Raw genomic sequence first — 21,663 nt, forward strand, 5'->3', positions numbered from 1 at the left:
CAGCAATTGTCAAGAAGATATGATTTCTGACTTTACCCTCTACCATTTCTGCAACTGTGCTCTGTGTACTTTGTAAACATCCCTTTCTGATATTTACATACATTAGATGTAGTTAGAAGCTTGCATGTCAATCTCTCTTGGTTGTGAATGTTGAGTTTGAATCTCTTGTTGCTACTATCTTGTCTAATATAGTTCATGCTACATAATTATTTGCTGAGTGACAGCAAGATGCTGACTTTGGAGACTATGTAGGACTAAGACATATATGTTGCGTGCATTCCCATCAGCTGCTCAGATTGTCTTTTTATTTTCTGAAGGATCCTGGGGCCCTCAGAATAGGTATCTTAAAATTGCATGGAACTAATTTTCAGATGAAATTCTTTGGCAGCTTCAGACTTTCAGTGTGTTAGGATCTGGTTCTTAGATAACCAGAAAGTGGCCTATTAGGAAAAGTAGATAAGAATTCCTGTCATATTTAGCTAGAATTTGAATACAGTTCCCACTCCATCAACGAGCATATTGTTCAGGGGTGGGGCTTCACTTTTTTCCAGGAATATCTTATTATTGTATACAAAGTTATATGTTATATTATTAATATACATGATTATACACTAAAAATGTCAAATATGTAAAAATATATATGTAATGTATATTAGTGTATGTAGATACATATGTGTATATGTATGTGCACTTTATATATAGCTATATAAAATAAAGAGTGAGAAGACCCCCCTTCCCTTCTCCTCTTCTCAGTTCTCACTCCTTGATCAAAAAATGGGCTACATTTAAGGAAGGGACACTGAATAAAAAGTCAAAGGACACACAGTCTATTTATGGCTCTGTCTTAATTTAATGACTGGGGGCAGTCCACCACATCTCTATCTCTGTTTCTTCAATGTTAAGATGATGGGTTTTGAATAGGTGATCTCTTGGGTAAACTTTTATTGCACTGTAATTCTGTAGACTTATTTATCATCTATTATACTGAATTTTTAATATGTAATGTGCTTCTCTGAGCTGCTGTTCAAAGAAACACAACGACACAGGATGGGAGACTTAATATGCTAAGGTTATAGAAGGGAAGGACTTGGGCAACAAACTTTAGTTCTGGCTCAGATGACACCAGCCAGTTATATGCTCATAGGCAAACCCTTCTGATTTCTGGAGCTCAGTTTTTCCATTTGGAAAGTGTAGGGAAAGAAAACCCACATGCTATCTTAGTCCTCTAGGGCCTTTGGGACAGGATTTCAGAAATCTAGGTACAGAAGGAATGAGACAAAAGTCATCTGATCACACAGAACCATTGTTTTGACAACATATTTTATGCCTTTATCTTTATTTCTATCATCAGTTCATATGCCCTGCTGATTTTTTTTTTTTCCCTAATTAAGTATTACCTTCCCACTAATAACAATACTCCGGTATATGGGTAACAGAAGACCTACTGAAACATTGCTCTAACAGAGTTTTCGCTGTGATGAGTAACAGAGGAAACGTTTCTGGCCGGTCGGAACGTTTCTCTGAAAAAAAGCACGTCGGTCAGAACACTTGGGTCAGAGGGCAGTGATCTATTCAGGATCGAACTGAAACGGATCCAGGGAAATGGGCCAGGATAGGAGTTGCTGGGTCCTCCCAGAATAGTCTCCGTTGCTGTACTTCACTGCATCCTTTCTGTAAAAAAGAGTGATGAGAGTGAGGAGGCTCTGTGACAGAATTCACACCAGCAGCCGACCCAGGTCGGCAGTGCCTGATGTAATTGGTCCCATCACATTGACATGTGATTGACATGTGATTGACATCACACTGGGGGGTCATTCCCAACCACTACCAAATCATTCCTCAATCCACAGTCCCAAAACTCTCAATATAAAACGTGGTAGGCAGGAGTCCTCTCAGAATGCCAGCTTTGAGTAAACTCCACCCCGCGTCTTTTGAGTTCAAACCACTGGCAAAACCTGTCTGAATCCCTATCTGTTCTATATTGTCCCATAACGCAGACACGCCCCTGAGGGAGTTACATTCCTCAGTTGCCCGGGGTTGCCACTGAGTGGCCTGAATAGGTCCACTTTTGCAGCCCCGCATACAAACAGTCAAGGAGATTAAAATACCACATTTTGTATGAATTGAAGACATTCCTCCTCCTTTTCACCACCCTGAATAGAGAACCGCACGCCAGCGTCGTCTCTCTGGTTGTCTTTCCCTCATCAGCGGTCCAATGTCTGTGAATACGAGAAAATGCACATATGCATCTGAATGCATACATGTCGCTTGACAAAAAATAATAATAATAACCCCCTGAAATGTAATTACCAGGTTAAAAAAAAAAAAAAAACGCACCCAGTTTTCAGAGCCTATCACATCTCGCGCCTCGGCCGCGCAGCTCCCGCGACACTGCTGCTGTTGTGTCAGACAGTGGCAGTGTTGAGCCCCGGAGCCGAGCCCGCGGCAGTCCCCGCGGCCGCCCAGTCTCCGCCGCGGACTCGGGCGCGCAGAGCCACTGGGCCGCGAGGGCGCCGGGGAGCGGGAGGGGCGCGACGGCGGCGAGGGGTCTCCGATCCGCCTCCACGAACTGTTTTCCTTCACCCCCGGCCCGAGCCCCACTCCCTCCCATGGATCGAAATCCACAGAAATTCACTGAGGGAGGGTGAAGGGAGGGAGGTCGCTCGCAGGTTCCTGGCTGTGCCTCCCCGGGCTCAAGTCGGGGAGGCGGCCCCCCGGTCGGCGGGGCGAGCGGTGGTGTGGGGCGCCCGCACCCCTGCCAAGGCAGATCGCGGGGTGGCGGTCCCCGCTGGGCTCTGCCGCGAGGCCGCTGCGATCCTCCCCCTCCCCCGCCCGCGCCCTCCCCCTTCCTTTCAGTAGGACTCCGGGACTCGAGAGAGGGCGCGGGAGGCAGCCACTCGGGCCCGACCCCACTCCAGCGCTCGCCGGGGACGCGGGCGGGTGGCGAGGGGACGCGGCGGGGGCGCGGGGCGGGCGCGGCCATGGAGCGGCGGCGGCGGCGGCGGCGGCGGCAGCACTAGCGACCGCGGGCAGACGAGCGGGCGGGCTGGGCCGCCCGGCGCCGCGGACCGAACTGCACAGCTCAGCAAAAGCGCCCTCGCCCTTCGCGCGCCGCCTCCTGCGAGCCCGAACCCGGCAACATTTTTTTTTTTTTAAGGCTCCAATCCATCCTTTGAAGAAAAGGAAAAAAAAATAGCATTGATTGGATAGACTGGGATATATATATAATTTGGGAGGGGGGTTCCTGCTAAAATTAGCCGAGCCCGCGGCGCGCTGTGTGCGAGTGTGTGCGTGCGGGCGTGTGTGTGTGTGTGTGTCTGTGTGTGTGTGTGTGAATGTGATTACTCCAGGACTCCTCGGGCTCCGGAGACGCCATTTTCCCCCTTGATATCTCTCTCTGTAAATCGGTGGCGCGGCGGAGGCGGCCGCGCCGGGCGGGAAGCGCGGGGCCGGCCGGGGCGCCCGCCGCTCGCCTCCGCCTCCGCGCGCTCGGGGGCCCCGGCGCCCCCCGAGCGAGGGCGGCCCGCCCGCGGCTCGCCGTGTGACAGATGCTCATCGCCATGGAGTTGCCGCAGCAGCACCTTCGGGGGCTCGGGCGAGCGACGGGAGCCGGGATCTGAGCGAGCGCCGGGGCCAGCGGAGCCGGAGCCGTGGGTGAGCACGCGCAGCGACCTTGGCCCGGGAGCTCGGCGCCCAGCCTCCCGCCGCGCCGCGGGCCCCCGCACGCCCGGGGCCAGGGGCGGTGTGTGTTCTCCGCGTGCAAAAGTTAACGCTGCCTCGCCGGGGCTTTGACTTTGCACCGGCGGGAACTGGGAGACCGGGCCGAAGGGGCGGGATGCCGGTCCCGGGGAGGCTGCGGAGGATGGGCGCGATTCCGGCCAGCCGGCCGTGGGCAAAGATGCTGGCTCATTTGAAGTGACTCGGTGGTGGCGGCGAGGGTGGCAGCGTCGGGCTGGAGGTCTGGGACCTTATTGAGTTTGGCCTAATCTGATCCCCCCCCCCCCCACTCCGCCCCGGCCTTCCCCCTCCCCCCGCCTTTTGCACCCTCCCTCCCTCCCTCCGTCCGGCCGCCGACTGCTGGGGCTCGCGGGTTTGGCGTTGGTGGAGTGGACTCTAGAGGGGGAGGGGGTAGGGAAAGGAGTGGGAAGGCGGCAGGATATTTTTTTCCCTCTCTCTTTGTAACTTGCAGGTTAAGTGGAGCTAGAGAGCTACATTGTATCTAGTTGGATTTTGGGGGTGGGTGGGTAGGTGGCGGGGGCGGGGGGGGGGGGGAATGTATCAGAATCTAACGTGTCGTTAATAGAAAGAAGAACAGGGAAGAAGTGGTCCAGCCGGCCAAGGTTGGTGTGTGCTTGTGTCGTGGTTCTGTGTTAGTCTTTTTCTTAAAATCTTAATCAATGGATCTGAGTCTCTCTCGTGCTCTCCGGTTTTGGGACTCTGAAAAGACAGGAATTCCCTTAAAAGCAGACGAATGCCCTTTTTGAAAGCACGCATTGTGTGTGTTTCTAGAGGAGCCGTGGGCTTGGGAATTAACGACAGGCTTTCCCGTTCGGTGGTTTCCAGTGGGAAATAACTCCTGAAAGGGAGCCCTTCAGTATCGATTTATTGTTTTTGTCTTTCAAACCATTATCCCTTTGACTACAATACTGTCCAAGAAGTTCCACAGAGACAAAGTCAGGTAAACTGGACCGGGCAGATCTTTAGCAAGATGGTGATAACGCTGATGCTGTTTTTGGTGTCTGTTTGTGATAGAAGCTTTGTTGGGTAATAGCAATTTCTGATCGGTAGAGCATGCTGGCTCTACAAAAATAAGTAACTACCGAAATGCTGTCTTCCAGTCCCCATCCCCGACAGGCTGCACACACCCCTCCTCCCACAACCCACACCAGTTACAATTCTGAAAGAGGATCCAACTGGAAATATTTTCTTTGGAGATCGGAAAGTTGTGCAGTTGGAAGTGTGAGATGAGGCTAGAGGTACTGCTGGTGTGGGGAGGGGGTTCTTATTGCCCCTTGATGCTGCATTTCTTCTTTATGTGTGCCTATGTGGGTTCTGAAGGTGTATATATTGGTCTAAGAGGATTGTTGAGGGAAGGATTTCCGATTCATTTCCGCTTCAAATAAACTGTCCTGATAATCTCATGGTTGACATCTAATGCTAAAAGGCCAATTTGTGTGTCTCTTTATCCCTGCAGAAGCTCTCCTCTGAAAGGGCAGTTTATTTTGGAATTCTACCACAGCTACTTTTTCTTTCAAGCCTCCCCATCCCCTCCACCACTATCCACACCTTTTAAAAAAGTTAGTTGGAGTCTATGGTCTTTATGGAAATACTAATACTACTTGTTTTCCTCTTACATTATTTTTTTAAATTCTGTTCCTTTTCATTCCTTTACTCTTCATCCTGTTTTTCCTTTCCTGTAGTTTTGTGCAAAATCTAACTTTATAAAGTTGTTATTGCCAAAACTGTCTGGCAGTCTTGCCCCATCTCTTAACTATCCTGTAGTTTACACAGGTAGATCAGGTTGCCCTTCCCAACCCATCTTTATCCTCAAAACATGTGTGTAGGTGTGCACATGCATGCTCATGTGTTTTGGAGGGGCAGGAGTGGGCTCAGAAAGAACGTGGAGAGGAGAGAGGAGAGGAGAGGAAGGGTGTTGTTCTATGTGGCCACATCTGCAACACTGGGGCCAGACCAGCAGGCCCCGGAGAGAGTTACCCTCACACACCCCAGTTGGATGTTGTCTGGCTAGGATGGGGAGGTGGAGCCAACTGTCCAGGGGCGCGTGAGGGAGGAGAAAGTTTGTAGCACTTTAAAATGTAGCCAGTTTACAATCCTTGGTCACTCCTTCCCCTTTCTCCTGCTTTTTGTGACTTCTGCCATTCCAAAACTCCTGAAGGGAGACATGATCTCTTTTGCTCTCACTTGGAAGTCCCAGTGAAGCTGAAGATGCATTATTGTCCTCTGTACTTAATTACTTTGCCTGCTACCAAAGAAGGGCTTTAGGGCAGATCAGAAGAGTATGGCTAAACACAGAGATTTGCCAACTTCAGGGAATGTAGCCTGAGAAGACAGGAGACCAGGTATGCAGAAAGTGCTGCTTTGCACACCATCTCCCCTCCCCCATTAAGAAAATAAAAGTCTTAGTCTTGGGAAGTTGAATCGGTGTTAGAGCTGGTCTCCGGGAACTGCTAGCCACTATAGTAATCTGAGCGCGGGCAGAGGGGAGGAGGTGGTGAGTGAATGCTATCGGAAGCCAGAGGAGGAAAGCAGACTTGTTTCTGTTAGCAGGGAAAATAGATGTGTCACTGAAATAAACAAATTGGAAGTGGGGAATGGCTTGTAGTGAACACGAGGATGATTGACTGAGAGGCAGTGATATGGTTAGGAAGGGGCCAGTTATAGCTTGGGAGATAGTATCAACTGCCTTATATGTTCACGAATGGGCTGGGCAAGTGAAGGGGTGTAATCTGACCTTTTGTATGTTAACATCAGAGCATCCCACAGGAAGGCATAGCTGGCAGACCCTGTTCTGCACTTCACACAGGGGAAGCCTAGGGGTATCCTGGTGTGACCCAAGGAGCCCCCTTTGGTGCCACAAGGACTTCTGGTCCTGTGTGTGCATTATTCATGGTAAGCTACTTTGTAAGTCACTTGACCTAAAAATGAGAGCTGAGGGCAAAGAGAAAACAGTACTTGGAATCTTTGTAGCAAATTTAGTTGAAAATGGTCAGTGCGGGGAGGCAGGAGTTTGCTGAAGAAGAAATAAATAGGTAGGTACTTTCCCCTGGATTCCTGATTCCATTTCTGCTGTTATCTTGACTTTCAGTTCCATTAGGAGCAGAATCAATACTTCACTGGCACAAAAAATGTACCTCTAGGAGCGTAGAGTTCTTTTAACCTGGTCATTATTTTTAGTTATACTTTAGTCTCTGCTCTGAAGTGTCTATATGATATGCACAAGGAGGAAGAGGAGAGGTTGGCTGTTTGGATGGGACATCCTTTCTGGAGTTTGTAGAGACACTGAAACTCAGCTACTCAGAATGCCAGTTTTTCCCTTGGAGACTTGAAGTTTTAATTGAAACCAGATAGCTATTGAGAGTGGACCTGGCCAATGAAATCTTGTTTTCTTCACTGCTCAGGAATGGAAAATAAATAATTTTTGCTGATGGCATTTCAAGTTGCTTCAGTTTTGTTCCTGCCAGGAGAATGGGATAAATTATTATTAACACATTAACATTCTCAGAAGTTGCAGTGCCTTAAAAAAATGAGATAATGTTACTGAGTTTGCTCAGGGACCCACTGTGTGGGATCTGTCTCTTCGGGATGGGGGAGTGGGGAGCAGAGACAGGAGGCTGCTCTTGTCCTGAAGGGGTAGCTCTGCCCTGAGAAAAGGAAGCTCATAGAGTCCTGGCCACATATTGCTGTGCTTGGTCCTTGGGTTCTGTGAAGAAGGGAGCAAAGCAGTCCAGTTCCATTGCTATCCTATGATCTTATGGTATACTATGAAACCTGGTGAGGTTCCCAAAATGTTTTGGGTCAGGATTAAATAAGGAGCTGGCTCAGTGGGTAAAGAATCTCCCTGAAGTACAGGAGACACAGGAGATGTAGGTTTGATCCCTGGGTCAGGAGGATCCCCTGGAGGAGGAAATGGCAACCCACTCCAGTATTCTTGCTTGGCAAATCCCATAGACAGAGGAGCCTGGTGGGCTGCAGTCCATGGGGTCGCAAAGAGTCAGACACAACTGCTCATGCATGCATGTACATAAATAAGGAGCAAAGCCATCAGATCTAGCCATAGGTTTGAACTTCATTTAGAATTGTTTTTAAAGGAAACCCTGGTGTTTCACAAACTCTTCATGAAACTGCAGACACTTTTGGGCAGCCAAATGCTTGATAAGTGCAGAAAAGTAAACACCAAGATGCCCACAGAATGTACTACTTCATGAATTCAGGGGAAAGATGCCAACTTACATTCTTGTTTGGCTCTAAGTATTTATGTCCATTTTCGCTTAGCTTACTACTAGATTCTTATGCCCTCTTAGACACACTAGGTTGAGACAATATCAAGTTTTGGGGGAAACTGGTGATCTTAGATGGCTGAGTCCAATTTAGTGGCCCTTACATTTCACATCTGGAATTTTCAGAATCGGGTCAGAGCAGCTTCCCTTTCAGAGTTGGTTTCCTTACCCTCTTAGCGGGTACCCTCTAAGATTGAGGAAAGATTTTTTTTAATGGCCTTTGGTGTAGAAACCTGCAGTTGACTTTCTGTCCAGTTCAGAGCAAATAATGCCAGGATCAGGTGGAGAATGTGAGCAGCCCTGAAGTCCACAGGATCTCTTGGGAGGAAGCAGATACCCCTCCCCGGGAGCTGATGATGGGTTGTCATCAGCAGATCCATGAGAAATAAACTATAGGCAAGGCCAGCTGAGCTGACCCCCCAGGAAGGTAGAGGCTTCTACCTTTCCAAGTGCTGGGAAGGGACAAGCGATGAATGGTGAGCCGATAAGAGTTTTAGAACTTTGCCACTTTGGAAAAATGTTTCTCTGACCCAATATACCTTTTTGCATCAAAACAAACTTTTTTTTATCCATGGCACTTTTCTTTTCAAAAACATCTTTATATCACATTTGCCCCCTTGATTTTCTAAGGCAGGAAGCTAGGTAAGCCTTTTATCCCCTTGCAGAAGATGAGACCATTGATGTGCTGACTTGCTGAATGACACAAGTTGGTGGCCCACATGGGACCAGATGGCTCTGATAAAGTGTGAAGAAGAGCATCACACCTGAAGTGCCAAGATCTGCCTTGGATCTTGTCCCTATTATTTCCCAGCTAAATGTCCCTGGAAAGTTATTTAACCTCTTCGAGCCTCAGTAAACTAATCAGTAAAATAAGGATAAAAGATGCTTACCCTGCCTACTTCACAGGGGTTCTGAGGATTAAATAATACCAGCTAATTTCTATAATTGAACTCTGAGAGGATTTCCACGCTGCCTCCTGGAAACTGGTGTCTGGGATTGTTGTCACCATTGCTTGGAGATTAATAGCTTCTTGGTATGCCTAGAAATGCCTGTAGGGGCCCCTTGTGTTCTAAGACAGTCAGGGAATAGTTGTTTTGTGCTCCTGAGTTGACCAAAGGAAAAAGAAAATGTGTATAGTATATGTAGTTCAGATCGGTTGAATTCTTGGATACCTACTTTGCATATATATCTGAGATCAAGAGTCTCAGATAGTATTGAATTTGGACTCAAGGATGTATTAGTGCTCAGGAAATGCTCTTCAAGTTAAGAAGGAGAAGGAAAAAAGAAAAAAGACATGGAGACCCACAGAGAGGACAGGTAATGGGTGGTGAGTGTGTGTGTGTGTGGGGGGGTTTCCATCAGGGAACCACAGTGGCTGAGAAATGACAGTCAAGACAGAATTTGTATCCTCTCTAAAGAACAGAACTGATAGCAAGATTGCATCTGTCCCAGCAAACCCAGAAAGTTCTCTCGAATCAGGGACGATCTTCATAGACTCTTCTGCATTGCTCCTCTTTCACTTTCCCATGATTCCTGGCTCGCCCTGTCCAGCAGCCTGTACCAGGCATGTTGCAGCACTCACCGGTGAACCCCGTTTTATGCAGCACACATAGGCCTCTGTTCCCTTTAGACTGATTTCCTTGTTGGCCCTGAGCACTTGTACACTTGTCCCCCTCCACACTTCTGCTCCTTCTGTGTCACCGCCTCCTCTCTGAAAGTGTTCCAGTTGGTCCCTTTTAGCCAGAGTGTCTACCTCTTATGACACCTGACCAGCTCTCAGCTCTTCACTGCCTTTTCCAGAGCATTTCAAGACTAAAGCACTTGCCGGGCATCTGCTTTGCTCTTTGTTGTCACTCACCTCTCCAGGCTGTGGGTCCTTGAAGGATGAGGCCAAGGTTGCCCCCACAAAGTCCTACTTATGAATGATTTCTGAGAATGAATGAATCACAGAATTTATGCAGCGATAGAATATTAAAAGTGAATGTTGTTTAAGATACATGAAAGCTCTGCACAGTGAAGCAACACAATGAGGATCTCTTAGACAAAGTGAATAATAAGCACTTATGTCAATGACTTTTTATATTTTTGGCTATCTTTCAGGGGCAATCACCCACTCTCAGTTTCTCCCTCAAAGCCTGAGAGTTAATGATGCTTTACTGCATGTACATCGTATCAGTCAGTGATTCACTTATTCATCCAATCATCAAAATATTTATTAAGTACCTACCAGAGCCTGCTTGCCACTCTAGCACACATAGCTCTTGACTTTCTCTGAAAATTCCAATTGCATTTTTTGTCCACCACACTCATTTTGGCACTTAACCATGCAATCTTCTTTGTTACTTAAGTCCAAGTGCTTCTCACTCCTTGGTGACTGAGGGTGCCTGGCTGCAGTGGAAGAGAAGGCTGAGCAGAGAATTGCACTCAGAGGGGAGAGTTCCGGGCACGGGCTCCTGCAAGACTGGTGGCAGGCTGGACTGGCCCCCGTTGAGCACGTGGTGTAGGACAATCCTTTTTGCTCCTTAGCTTGAGCCACGGTAAAGAGAAAGAGTTTGGATTATTGTGGAGGAGGGGCCCCTTCTGAAGTTCTGTGACTCTATAGGCAGAAGTGTCCCAGGAATTTTAAAGGTTTCTTAAAGCTCAGAATTCCTCAACCCCATTTAATGGCGCCCCAACCAACTCTCCACATTACTCCCACTAAGGACTCATGAACTTTGCTAAGTGTTTGCTGTGGGTGAGAATTACAGAAGGAGACGTGGGACCAGAAGAAACTCAAAGAGCCAGACTTCGGGACACGGAAAGAAGAGGAGGGGATGATTAGTTAAATGTAAAGAAATACAATAGTGGATAATATGGAAGGAAGAAAAGGATTGATCTGGTACATCTTTTGAAAACTGGCCCTTGTTGATAAAGTGACCAAACTGAGACAAGGGAAATGGCTTGTCTCAGACAAAACAGACAAAGATGGCTTCTGGAAAATCTGTACTGTATTCCCTTTCTGGACTTTGCTTACTACTTCCTGTGCTCAGTAGGCATTTGGAATCTCTGCTGTGGTTGCTTTTGGACCTCATGAATCTAGGTAGCTAGGCATTGTTTTCTGGTGTAGATTCTGTTAGGGATAAAGGCTAGGGCTCTGCCTGTGCTCCTGGGATGTCTGTTCAGTCTTCACATCAGAGTCTGCCCTTTCATGGCCTGTATTCAATAACAATGAGTGAATTGGTTTGCATGCATTTTGAGATGAGAGGGAGTGACCTGCAGTTTGTCCAAAGCCAGAGGCCTCTGAGGTTAGGGCTGGGGTGGAAACAGGAAAGTTGGGTTTTGACCTGAGTTCAGCAGTCTTTCTGAGTCACCTAGGAGCACACTGTTTAAGTATTTAGGACAAGCAAGGCTCTACAAGCTACTGAGATGCTTCAGTTACTTTTACTCTAGGACTTGGGATATGAAAAAAAAAAAAAGCAAGCAACTCGATTAGTCTAATTAGGTAAAAAGAAATGTCTTCATTATTCCTTTTTTTTTTTTTTTTTTCTTTTTTTCATTCTTCCTTTTTTTGTCAAAGATTGAGAGTTCTGTCAGTGGAAAGACTGGGCTTGGGGGTTTCAGCTTGGACCTGGAAAGATACAGATGCTGGAGATGCTAAATTTGATGAATCCAATGTTGTAGCCTGAGAACTCCCATTAGAGGCAATTGGGGCACAGTTGTGCTTGTAGCAAAATAATAAACTCTGGGTGGCAAGTCCCTTGCAGTTGTTGGGTGGTATGTCTATGACCTATTGTTATTTGAGCAATGAGAGCTTTGACTTTTTTTTTTAAAGTATTGATTCATAATGGTGACTAAAAAGGATGATTTGATGTGAAAGCCCTGTGGGCCTTCTCTCTGCTCATTATTTTGTACTCTGGAGCTCAATTACAGTTGGTTTTTGGATCCACAAATGTTTGTTAAGGTCTCAGCATTGTAGTTTGTGCCATTGTTCTTGGCAATGTTGGGTGAGAAAGGTCTGGTATGAGATGGGGCTTTTGCCCTTGACGAATGGACAGTATATCTCAAGAGACAGGCTTAGCTCAAATGGAAAGCATCAGTCTGCAGCCAAAGTGGGAGCATGATCTAAGTGGAATTAGCTATTTGGGTGATCAGGGATAAAGTACAGTCGGAGAAGGCTTCAAGAGGTTGTGGTTTTAGGTTTGATGGTAGAACTGGAACCAGGGTACATTCTTGATGTCACAGTTAGCTTTGGCACAAGAGCAGAGATGGGACAGAGTTTGAATGTGAATTTGAAATTGCCACCAGGAAACAGATGCTAATTATGATCATGTACTGCATCTGACAGGAACAAGGAGGCCCTGATGCTGAAGGTCCAGCTGGCTGATATTGAGCCACAGGTCACGACAGCAGGCATCTTGCTGGTCTGAAGTCTCCTGACAGCAGCGGGAAGAACGATACCCAGGGCCCACTAAACTGGGCCTCATTTACATTTAAACAGGAGTATCATAGACTCTGATGGGTGCTGTGGGGACCCCAAGAGATGGAGAGGAAGTTGTTTCTGTTCTCAATCTGATGGAAGACTCCATAAGAACTCATAAAAACCAGTGGAGGAGTAGAAGCAGGAGATGGTCCTCTAGGGTTCTGTGGAGTGTCAGTCAGCAGAACAGATAGGATGGGGTCCTGTGGGGAACAGGTCAAGGCTGTGTCTCCCGTGCTGAGATGGGAGCCATGACTGGAGTTTTCAGAATGTGAGGCGTGTAGGTGTGAGGAGCAGAGGTATGTGCCAGTTGGAGGAATTCCACACATGCCACACACGAGAAGATCCTGACATCTGACTGTCCTGCCCACTACTAGTCCTGTTAGCCACCAACTCTTCAGTGTGGAGTTCAAAAGAGGCATCTTTAGGACAAAAAACAAAAAACTATGTATAAACATTCAGAATGGAATCAGCCACTTGGAGCAACAAAAAAGCTCTGTGACATGGGTGCTCATTTCCAGGAGTTTAAAATGTAATTGGAGATAGACACGTTCAAATTTCAGTAACAATGCAATATTTAACTGTCAGTTCAGGGTAGCTGAAGGAGAAATATCAAAAAGGACAGGAAACGGAGCCAGTATTTGTTTACTCTCTGGTATGCCTAGCATCTCCTTTGTGGCAGAAGTGCAAACCTTCTAAGTGTCAGATTACACTTTACATTCAAATGACAATGAACAAAGCAGTTGCGAATCAGATGGTTTAGAAGTCAAGGAATTTGAATTAAGACTGAATAAGTAGTGTGGTCAAAATTAAGGTGCCTTGAAAGAAAAACTAGGGACGTTATTATCTGTTCAATTATTCAGTTTAGCTGCGTTGCCCTCAGGTAACTCTACCATTTTCATCTCCAGTTTATATGTGATATGGTGGAGGATCAGAGTTTAAGTGACTACTAACAAACACTGGATATTTAAAGACTTGGGGGTATTATGGTTCAATGGAAAGCAAATGACAGTTGGGGTCAGACAGAACTACCTATGTGATTTCAACAAATATCTCTACTTCCATTTGCTTATCTGTAAAATGGGTAAATCTCAGGTTTAAATCAAAGAATAAACTTAACACTTATTATATACTATTTCCTTGTTCAAAGTTAGGATCATTTTCTTTACTGTGTGTGTGTATTTAATACACTTAAACAAAAGATATTATGATCACAGTTACTTCTTACAGGTGAACCCTACATATTTAACCTGTTTCGGTGCTATTCTGTGTATGTTATTTTTTTCTTTTCCTTGTAGAAGTTGGTGAAGAGATTAGGAGGCCGATGAGAGAACTGATGCCCAGAGAATTTAAGTGATGTGGCAAGTCAGATGGCAGATTGGTGTTAGAGCTCATATGTGTAAAAGTGGGCTTACCTCGTGGCTCAGCTGGTAAAGAATCCGCCTGCAGTGCAGGAGACCTGGGTTCGATCCGTGAGTTGGGAAGATCCCCTGGAGAAGGGAGAGGCTACCCACTCCAGTATTCTGGCCTGGAGAATTCCGTGGACTGTATGGTCCATGGGATCGCAAAGAGTCGGACACAACTGGGCAACTTTCACTCATGTATAAAAGTAGCTAAGGGCGTTTGGCCAAAAGCTGGCATCACTTTGTCTTAGAGACATCATGATCTAAAAGTAAAAGCACAGACTTTGGAATCATATAAGCCTGAATTTAATTGTGGATCTGGCACAGGTAGTGTGTGCAGAGCAAATTATTTGCCTCTCTGGACATTTGTATTTACATTTCCACATCTTTAGTATGAGGGTGTGTCTTTTGCATCACAGGACTGTTGTCTAGATTAAATAGATAATGCCTGTAGAGACCATTTATTATGCTCAACCCCTTCTCTCACTACAAGTATGTGCTTTTCTTGACTGCATGGAGAAATGCAGAGAACAGGTAGTTCACCTAAACCAGAGCTCCACTTCTAAACTGGAGGATTGGCCCAGGCAATGCTGTTGAGACCTTCCCCTGGGGTCCAACACCCAAGGCTTCTACCATTGCGTCGTGTTATTGGTTCCCAGAGGAGGCACTATTTTTGCAGTTGGAACTGGAGCTGTTGATTAACAGTATGCGTTTGGCCTCAGGCCTCGGCAGTTTGATTCTGCCTCTCCCTGTCATTGGGATCCCTGAGCACAGAGACCAATTCTCAGTTTTGTGTTAGGCTCAACCAACAAAGGTCCGTCTAGTCAAGCCTCTGCTTTTTCCAGTGGTCATGTATGGATGTGAGAGTTGGACTATAAAGAAAGCTGAGTGCCGAAGAATTGATGCTTTTGAACTGCGGTGTTGGAGAAGACTCTTGAGAGTCCTTTGGACGGCAAGGAGAACAAACCAGTCCATCCTAAAGGAAATCAGTCTTGAGTGTTCATTGGAAGGACTGATGCTGATGCTGAAACTCCAATACTTTGGCCACCTGATGCGAAGAGCTGACTCATTGGAAAAGACCCTGATGCTGGGAAAGATTGAAGGCAGGAGGAGAAGGGGACGACAGAGGATGAGATGGTTGGATGGCATCACTAACTCAATGGATATGAGTTTGGGTAAACTCCGGGAGTTGGTGATGGACAGGGAGGCCTGGCGTGCTGCAGTCCATGGGGTTGCAAAGAGTGGAACACGACTGAGCGACTGAACTGAACTGAACTGAACAACCAAGCAGAGCTGCAGAGCCAGTAAAACCTATGAAGAGGTGTGGGGTACCAGCTCTGTCTTTGAAAGGCTTTTGGTTGTCAAGTTGAGGAGAGAAGCCTCAGTACCTAGGAAGGTTAGAGGTGAAGGGCCAACAGAGTTCACCTCATCACCTCCCCTTCTACAGATGTGGATGAGGAGACCCTGGGAGAAAAAAGAACTTGCCTAAGTCCACCTAGCTCCAAATGGCAGAGTGGGGAGTTGAATCTGGAATTCGTGGTTGAATTAAGTCTTATTTCCTCCACAGGACAAACTAGGTACAAGAAGAAAGCAATAGTCAAACAACTTCAAAACACTCAAGTTAGTGGATACAAATTAAACTACTTGTATGTGCTTCCCATTGTAAAGGAAGGCAGAGGAGGTTGGTCTCCAACTCCCAAACCTCAGGCTGTACTTGGAATCAGGGAGGAGAAGGCAACATTTGGCCTAATGCCAGTGTGGGTGACACAGACTGTGGGAGTAAATAAAATTTACTTAAAGTTTTGAATACCCACTAAGGTGATCCCAAGGTGATCTCCATAAATATCTTATTTTTATCTTCAATTACTTCTTCAAACAACCCTTGAGGTAGGATTATTACCAAGTTTCCATATGAAACAAACAGTTTAAGTATAATTCCTGAGAACATAGTTACTCACTGGAAAAGAGAGGTTAAGCAATCTAAACCCATGACCTCAAATCAGTGCTACTTCCATTCCTCTTTTCAAGAGGAGACATGGTTTGGACACTTGCTGTGGGACACTTACTGAGAGTGTTCACTATTCTCTGGTATATGGTAGAGACCCACTTAAAACCCAGCCCCTTCCTTATGGAGTCCTTGATCTGCTGGGAGAGATAAATAAGGGAACATTGCAATAGAGTTTACCAAATGCTTCGATAGCAGAATGCCCAGGAAAGTGAGAGTAAGACCTTCTGTGAGTGTGACTGTGTATATGTGTGGGTACATTTGTACACACAGAGAAAAGTAGCAGAAAAGGAAGGCCCAAGTAGTCTTTATGAAGGAGGTGACACTTGACCCAATTATTGCAGAATGGCTTAGAGATAACCAGGTGGTGAAAGAAGAAAGGACAGGCCAGCCAGAAGAATTAGGGAATTACATGAAGTTATGCAAATCAATGGGATTTGGAGGAAGCTACACCTCGGGACATGCTGCTCTGCAATGTGGTGGATGGAGTACTCAGACAGTGCTGCTTGGAGGAGGTGATCTGTGATCAAGAATGTACCATATAGGTGTGTGTGCATCCATGCTAAGTCGCTTCAGTCGTGTCCAACTCTTTGTGACCCTATGGACTGTAGCCCACCAGGCTTCTCTGTCTGTGGGATTCTCCAGGCAAGAATACTGGAGTAGGTTGCCATGCTTCCCTCCAGGGGATCTTTCTGATCCAGGGATAGAATCTGTGTCTCCTCTGGCTTCTGTATTGCAGGCAGATTCTGACCACTGAGCCACCAGGGAAGTCCATGTAACATAATAAAGTCACTGAGTCTGATCTTCATTCTCTGCTGGAGACCACTGCTATGCTTGCAGGGTCAGAGAGCTGTCTGCAGCGCTGCCTTTACCCTCAGTGATTGAGAGCTGGCAAGGGTTGGATTGTTCCCTAGTGGCTCAGGGAAGGCCAAGGTAGGAGGCGTCGGTTCGATCCCTGGGTTGGGAAGGTCTCCTGGAGAAGAATATGGCAGCCGACTCCAGTATTTTTGCCTGGGAAATCCCATGGGCAGAGGAGCCTGGTGGACTGTAGACCATGGGGTCAGAGAAGAGTCAGACATGACTTGGTGACTAAACAACAACGACGTGGGTTGGATTGCTTGATCACTTTATCTGTGTTTATGGAGCTTTTACTCTGTGTGCCTCTGTAGCAGGTAGACTTTCAGACCAGGGCCTGAATAATGAAAATACATTAACTCAAGGGGGGCAAAAGTGGATCCCAGACACATGTAAAGGCCCTCAAGAGGAAAAGGCCACTTCTGACTCTCCACCTAAATGCCTTGGAAGACGCATAGAAAGATGAACGCTCAACCACTCCAATGCAGAAGTCAGACAGATGATCCATCTCTTGCTGGAATTTGAGATAGGATTCTTATATGTAGCTGATGAGCCTCAATTGAAAATACTGTTGCTTCCCTATCTGAAGCCACAGAGGCTCACACTCCATCCTTTTACATGGTTTGTCCCTGTGCGATCAGAAACTTACAATTTCTGTCAACAAGAAAACTAGGCCATCATCAGATCTTCTGCATGGACAACTTTAATAAAACGACCAAAGACTGTCTCTTCCCTAATATCATTGTACATATTCTCAAAGTCTGCAGCTTTCAGAGAACATAGGCAAGACTGGAGGAGGGAGGTTTGGGAGGAGATTTTGACTTCTGGGCAGAGATATTTCCTCAAGGAAAGTTCTGAGGAAGACATAAAGAGTCTCTGCGACAGTGCACATTGTGCATTTCGGCTATTCGGAGTTGTAAAGAAACTGACAGAAGAATCTGCAAAACGGTAGTATGGAGATGTTTGCTATCAGTGGCGTAAATGCTTAACACTTCGTTCTCCAGATTTTTTTTTTTAAGCCCTGATTTGTTAACTTTGCTGTTCTTGTGGTGGAAATACTCCCACCCCAGCTGATTTTCAAGCTATCAACTTGACACTATTGAAAGTGGAGTTGGGAAAAACTCACATGGATGGGCTCTAATGAGCCCCAGCACACCGCTGTTAATGTTTGCGAGGAACTGAGGTGACCAGATCACTGATAACAGCCATAGCTCTGAGAGGAGGACTTGACTGACTTCAAGCTGAATAGAAGGTGGAGTCAAAAGCTGTCTAGTACTTTCTTTGTAGGCCAAGGCTTCCTTGCATGGCTTTTTCCTCATTAGAGCGTGAGTAAAGAGAAAGAATAAAACACAAGACGTTAGGGGTGAAACACTCAGAACAAGGGCTTCCCAGGTAGGTCAGTGGTAAAGAATCTGCCTGTCAATGAAGGAGATGCAGGTTCGATTCCTGGCTTGGGAAGATCCCCTGAAGGAGGAAATGGCAACCCACTGCAGTATTCTTGTCTGAAAAATTCCATGGACAGAGGTGCCTGGAGGGCCACGGTCCATGTGGTCAGAGAGTTGGATATGATTGAGTGCCTGAGCGCTGGCACTAGCACTCAGAACAAGGAAGAAGGAATGGTATTATGATATTATTTACAACAGTAGTTAAATAAGAATTTTAGATTGCTACCAGACATCTGCAACAGGAAGAATCATTAACCCCCCCCGCCCCAACTCCACTCCAGGTGGAAAAGGAGCATAAAGTAACAAAGAGAGAGCATTATGGGATGAAAAAGCATCAGAATTAGCAGAAACAAGGATGAATAAAGTAAGAAAGATTGCAGGGATGCAACATATGCAATTGCAAAATTAAACATCCACAGTGAGGTCAATAAAGGCAAAGGGGGCATGAGAGACAAAATTAAATTGGTGTTATGGACCTTAGTTTAGGGAAGGCTATTGCATGATGCAAAATAAAGAAATAAAAACAGTGAGAGAGAAAATAAGAAATGGAGAACAGAGATTAGAGTTCTAAACTGAGGTAAAAGAAAAAGAAAGACAAAACCACTGAATAGAAGAAATAGCTAAAGGAATAAATTGAAAGGAATGATTCTGAATTAGAAACAACCTGCACTTCAGATCGAAAAGTCTCACTCTGTTCCAGGAAAAATAAGTAAGATCCACATTCCTCATTTTGTCATTCATAAAATTGTATTATAATAAAAAAAAATTCCAGTTAGAAAAGCATAAAACACATTGCAAAGGAAACAAAACCAGACTGGCTTCCATTTTCTCTTCTTTTACTTCAAGCGCTAGAAGACATTCTACAGAGTTTTGAGGGGAAAAAGTTCTGACCTGAGGATTATATGGGCAATGTAAAGATCAAAGACGTGTCCAACTTTATGGAATTTGCAGAATAAGGAGCTGAGGTAGGGGTGAGGATGAGGAATTCTGGGGGAGTTTGAGAAAGGTCAGGGATGAGGCAGCAGACCCTTCAGATATTTGTCATTGTTTGCCTTTAGGACCTTATGAGTTGTATGTGTTATCTAAAAAACTTATAAGAAGCATGTAGTTCCATTAGAAAAAAAGAAAAAACTGTAATGAGGAAGATCAGGAAGTCATCTTTTCCCCCATTTTATTGATGAGACAGTGAGGCTGAAAGAGTCTTATGAGAGCTCCTAGGTGTCAGAACTAGGTCCAGAGTCCATATCTTTTGACTCCTGTTATGTAAGCGAAGGGCTGTATCAGTTCTACCAGACTGACACTTTGGAAAGCACTGGTCAGGGTGATGATGGTCTGAATATGCCCTGGAAGCAAAGCAGATAGGAGAGGTAGATAATCCTGGGAAGCCCAGCATGAGGAGATTTGTTAATTTATTAATTTAGTCAACCAACATTTCTCAAGTGCCCATTATTCATTGGACACTGTTCTAGGTGTTGGGATTGCATAGGTGAGTAAAATGCCACAGATGAATAGTAAGGGAGAATTCCCTTTAAATATAGAGTAATAGTGCTCTTTGGTAAAGTCAGTTGGTAGGGGTAAGCACATAGACCAGGCACTGCCTAAGCCCATTAGAACTTCCTAGAGGGCTTGGTACCAGCCAGAGTGCTGGGCCTATCCCTGCAGCCATAGGTGGGGCTTGAGAACTGGCATTTCCACCAAGTTCCGGGATTACTAAGAGTTCCCTCAAGGCTGCAGGTGGAGAATGTGTTCTAGACTAGGAAAAATTCTTCCATTTTACAGATCATGGAGAAGAGAGGATGAACTTCCTCCCTGGGACTCATCTGGGTCATGAAACACATAGAGCCAAGCAAGATTCCCCTTGGCCCTCAGATGAATAATTCTGTAGGCTCACAGTACCCACTTTGGAGTGTCTCATAGGTCTATAACTGTGCTAGGTGTAATTACACAGTCTAGAGTATGGAAGAGACCTTGGTCTTGTTGCATTCATTGCTAAGTACGGAGTAAGGGACTCAGATTGACTTGTCTAGCACCTCACTGTTGAGGAAAGGCAGGCCCAGTCTCTGGATTGCTTTCTCAGTGTTTTTTCCCCAGCACATCCCTCCCCTCGCCCCTCTATTCCCCTGGGACCTGCTGAGTGGTCATTTCCTAAGCGCGTGTTATTGCACCGGGCTTCTCTCACCTCCGGTCCTGCAGTCAGCCACAGATGGGTTAACTGTTGTTGGCCTGGAGGCCTGAGCCAGCACGAAGTGTCCTCTGTGTGCTGCCCACTCTGGAGGAGCCCCTGGCTGCTGGAATGTGACAAGGCGAACGGTTTTCACCTTGCTTTTGTTTTCACTTTCGTCTGAGCGTGTGCGTGAGTGTGTGCGTGTGCTCACGGGGTAGGTTGGCTGGTGGTGCCACAGGAGGACTCCCAGTCTTCTCCCAGATGCATGAAAAAACTGGCCCTGAGAATCTGGGGTGGCAGCTCCGTGCTGGGAGGAGGCAAAGGAGAACGGCAGCTTTGTGTGCTGGTGCAGTAAACAGAAGGTTTATGTTTCTTTGCTCTTTACTTTTGAAAGTGTCTCTCTTGCATGTGGCCCTGAGGGGGCATAGACAGTGAACTGCGCAGGGGCCGCCTGCCTGGGTGGATCTGCAGTTGGAGTCGTTTGAACCACAGGACTTTGATGAGCAGTCAGGGGCTAACTCATTTTCATTCAGAAAGAACCTCAGGAAGTCCTCCCTGTGCCCCATCTTGCACTGGGTGCTGAAGCGAATGTAAGTGTTGTATAGCCATCATCGACCTCAGCCTGAGCCTGAATTGCAATCAAGAAAGGAAAATAAGATTTGTATCCTGGAAACAATGAGGAGACCATGTATGGCTAGTATTTAGTGGCAAGTTCTACAGCTGCAAGCAGTGTTCAGTCAGGCCAGGGAGTGAGTGCTGTGGTTCAGAGTTTGCAATATGTTGTCATGGAGAAGTGAAGACTTGGGCATGACCTTGAAATGTGGGAAGGCATGGGATCTGCTTGTTTCTTTGTCCATTCATTCCTTCATACAACAAACATTTGGAAAACACCAGTTGTATGCCAGGCATTGCCTGGATCGTTGAGAGAGGATATAAGAAGAGATTCTATAAAAATATTAAGGTGGAAAGAACTCTGAGTGTGTAATGCCACTGTGGAGACTGGTTTGACTTGAATAGGGAATGCAGCTTGATGGCTAATGAGCTCTAGGACTGAATTCTTAAGGTAGACAAATATGGAAAGTTTGGAATTGATGTGTTCCTGGATGGGATTATTTGAAACTGCATTATGGTTTCATCTCTAGTGTTCATCATGTAATATGCTGCCTTGGTTTGGTCCTTGTGCAACAAGAATCGAATTTCAGCCACGCCTCTTTATGGTCCCCCTGTCTCTAATATCGGGTTCTCTTAATTTATCTTTCTAAAGCATAGCTTTACTAATACCTCTTCCCTACTGGCATCCCCTACTTAAATGGCTTC

The 21,663-nt window shown here is 46.1% G+C and overlaps 1 protein-coding gene and 1 long non-coding RNA gene across 3 annotated transcripts in view; one reads left to right on the top strand and one right to left on the bottom strand.

Annotated features, from left to right (window-relative positions):
- Positions 1 to 1,336: 1,336 nt before the first annotated feature.
- On the bottom strand, positions 1,337 to 2,501 carry LOC133047712 (uncharacterized). The gene is made up of 3 exons (XR_009690817.1): positions 2,338 to 2,501; positions 2,109 to 2,219; positions 1,337 to 1,671 (listed from the first exon to the last, which is right to left on the bottom strand). It is a non-coding gene; the product is annotated as an uncharacterized LOC133047712 (long non-coding RNA).
- A 1,033-nt stretch (positions 2,502 to 3,534) lies between these two features.
- SETBP1 (SET binding protein 1) overlaps positions 3,535 to 21,663 on the top strand; it is a 399,670-nt gene continuing 381,541 nt past the window's right edge. The window contains exon 1 of one of the 2 annotated variants that reach the window (XM_061131388.1): positions 3,535 to 3,654. The gene's annotated coding sequence lies outside the window, so the exon portion shown is untranslated. Of the gene's footprint in view, positions 3,655 to 4,321; positions 4,341 to 21,663 lie in introns of those variants that run through there. The other variant, XM_061131389.1, reaches the window with a different exon arrangement.

The sequence above is a fragment of the Dama dama genome, chromosome 27 (genome assembly GCF_033118175.1).
Source record: "Dama dama isolate Ldn47 chromosome 27, ASM3311817v1, whole genome shotgun sequence".
In the NCBI taxonomy this organism is placed as follows: Eukaryota; Metazoa; Chordata; class Mammalia; order Artiodactyla; family Cervidae; genus Dama; species Dama dama.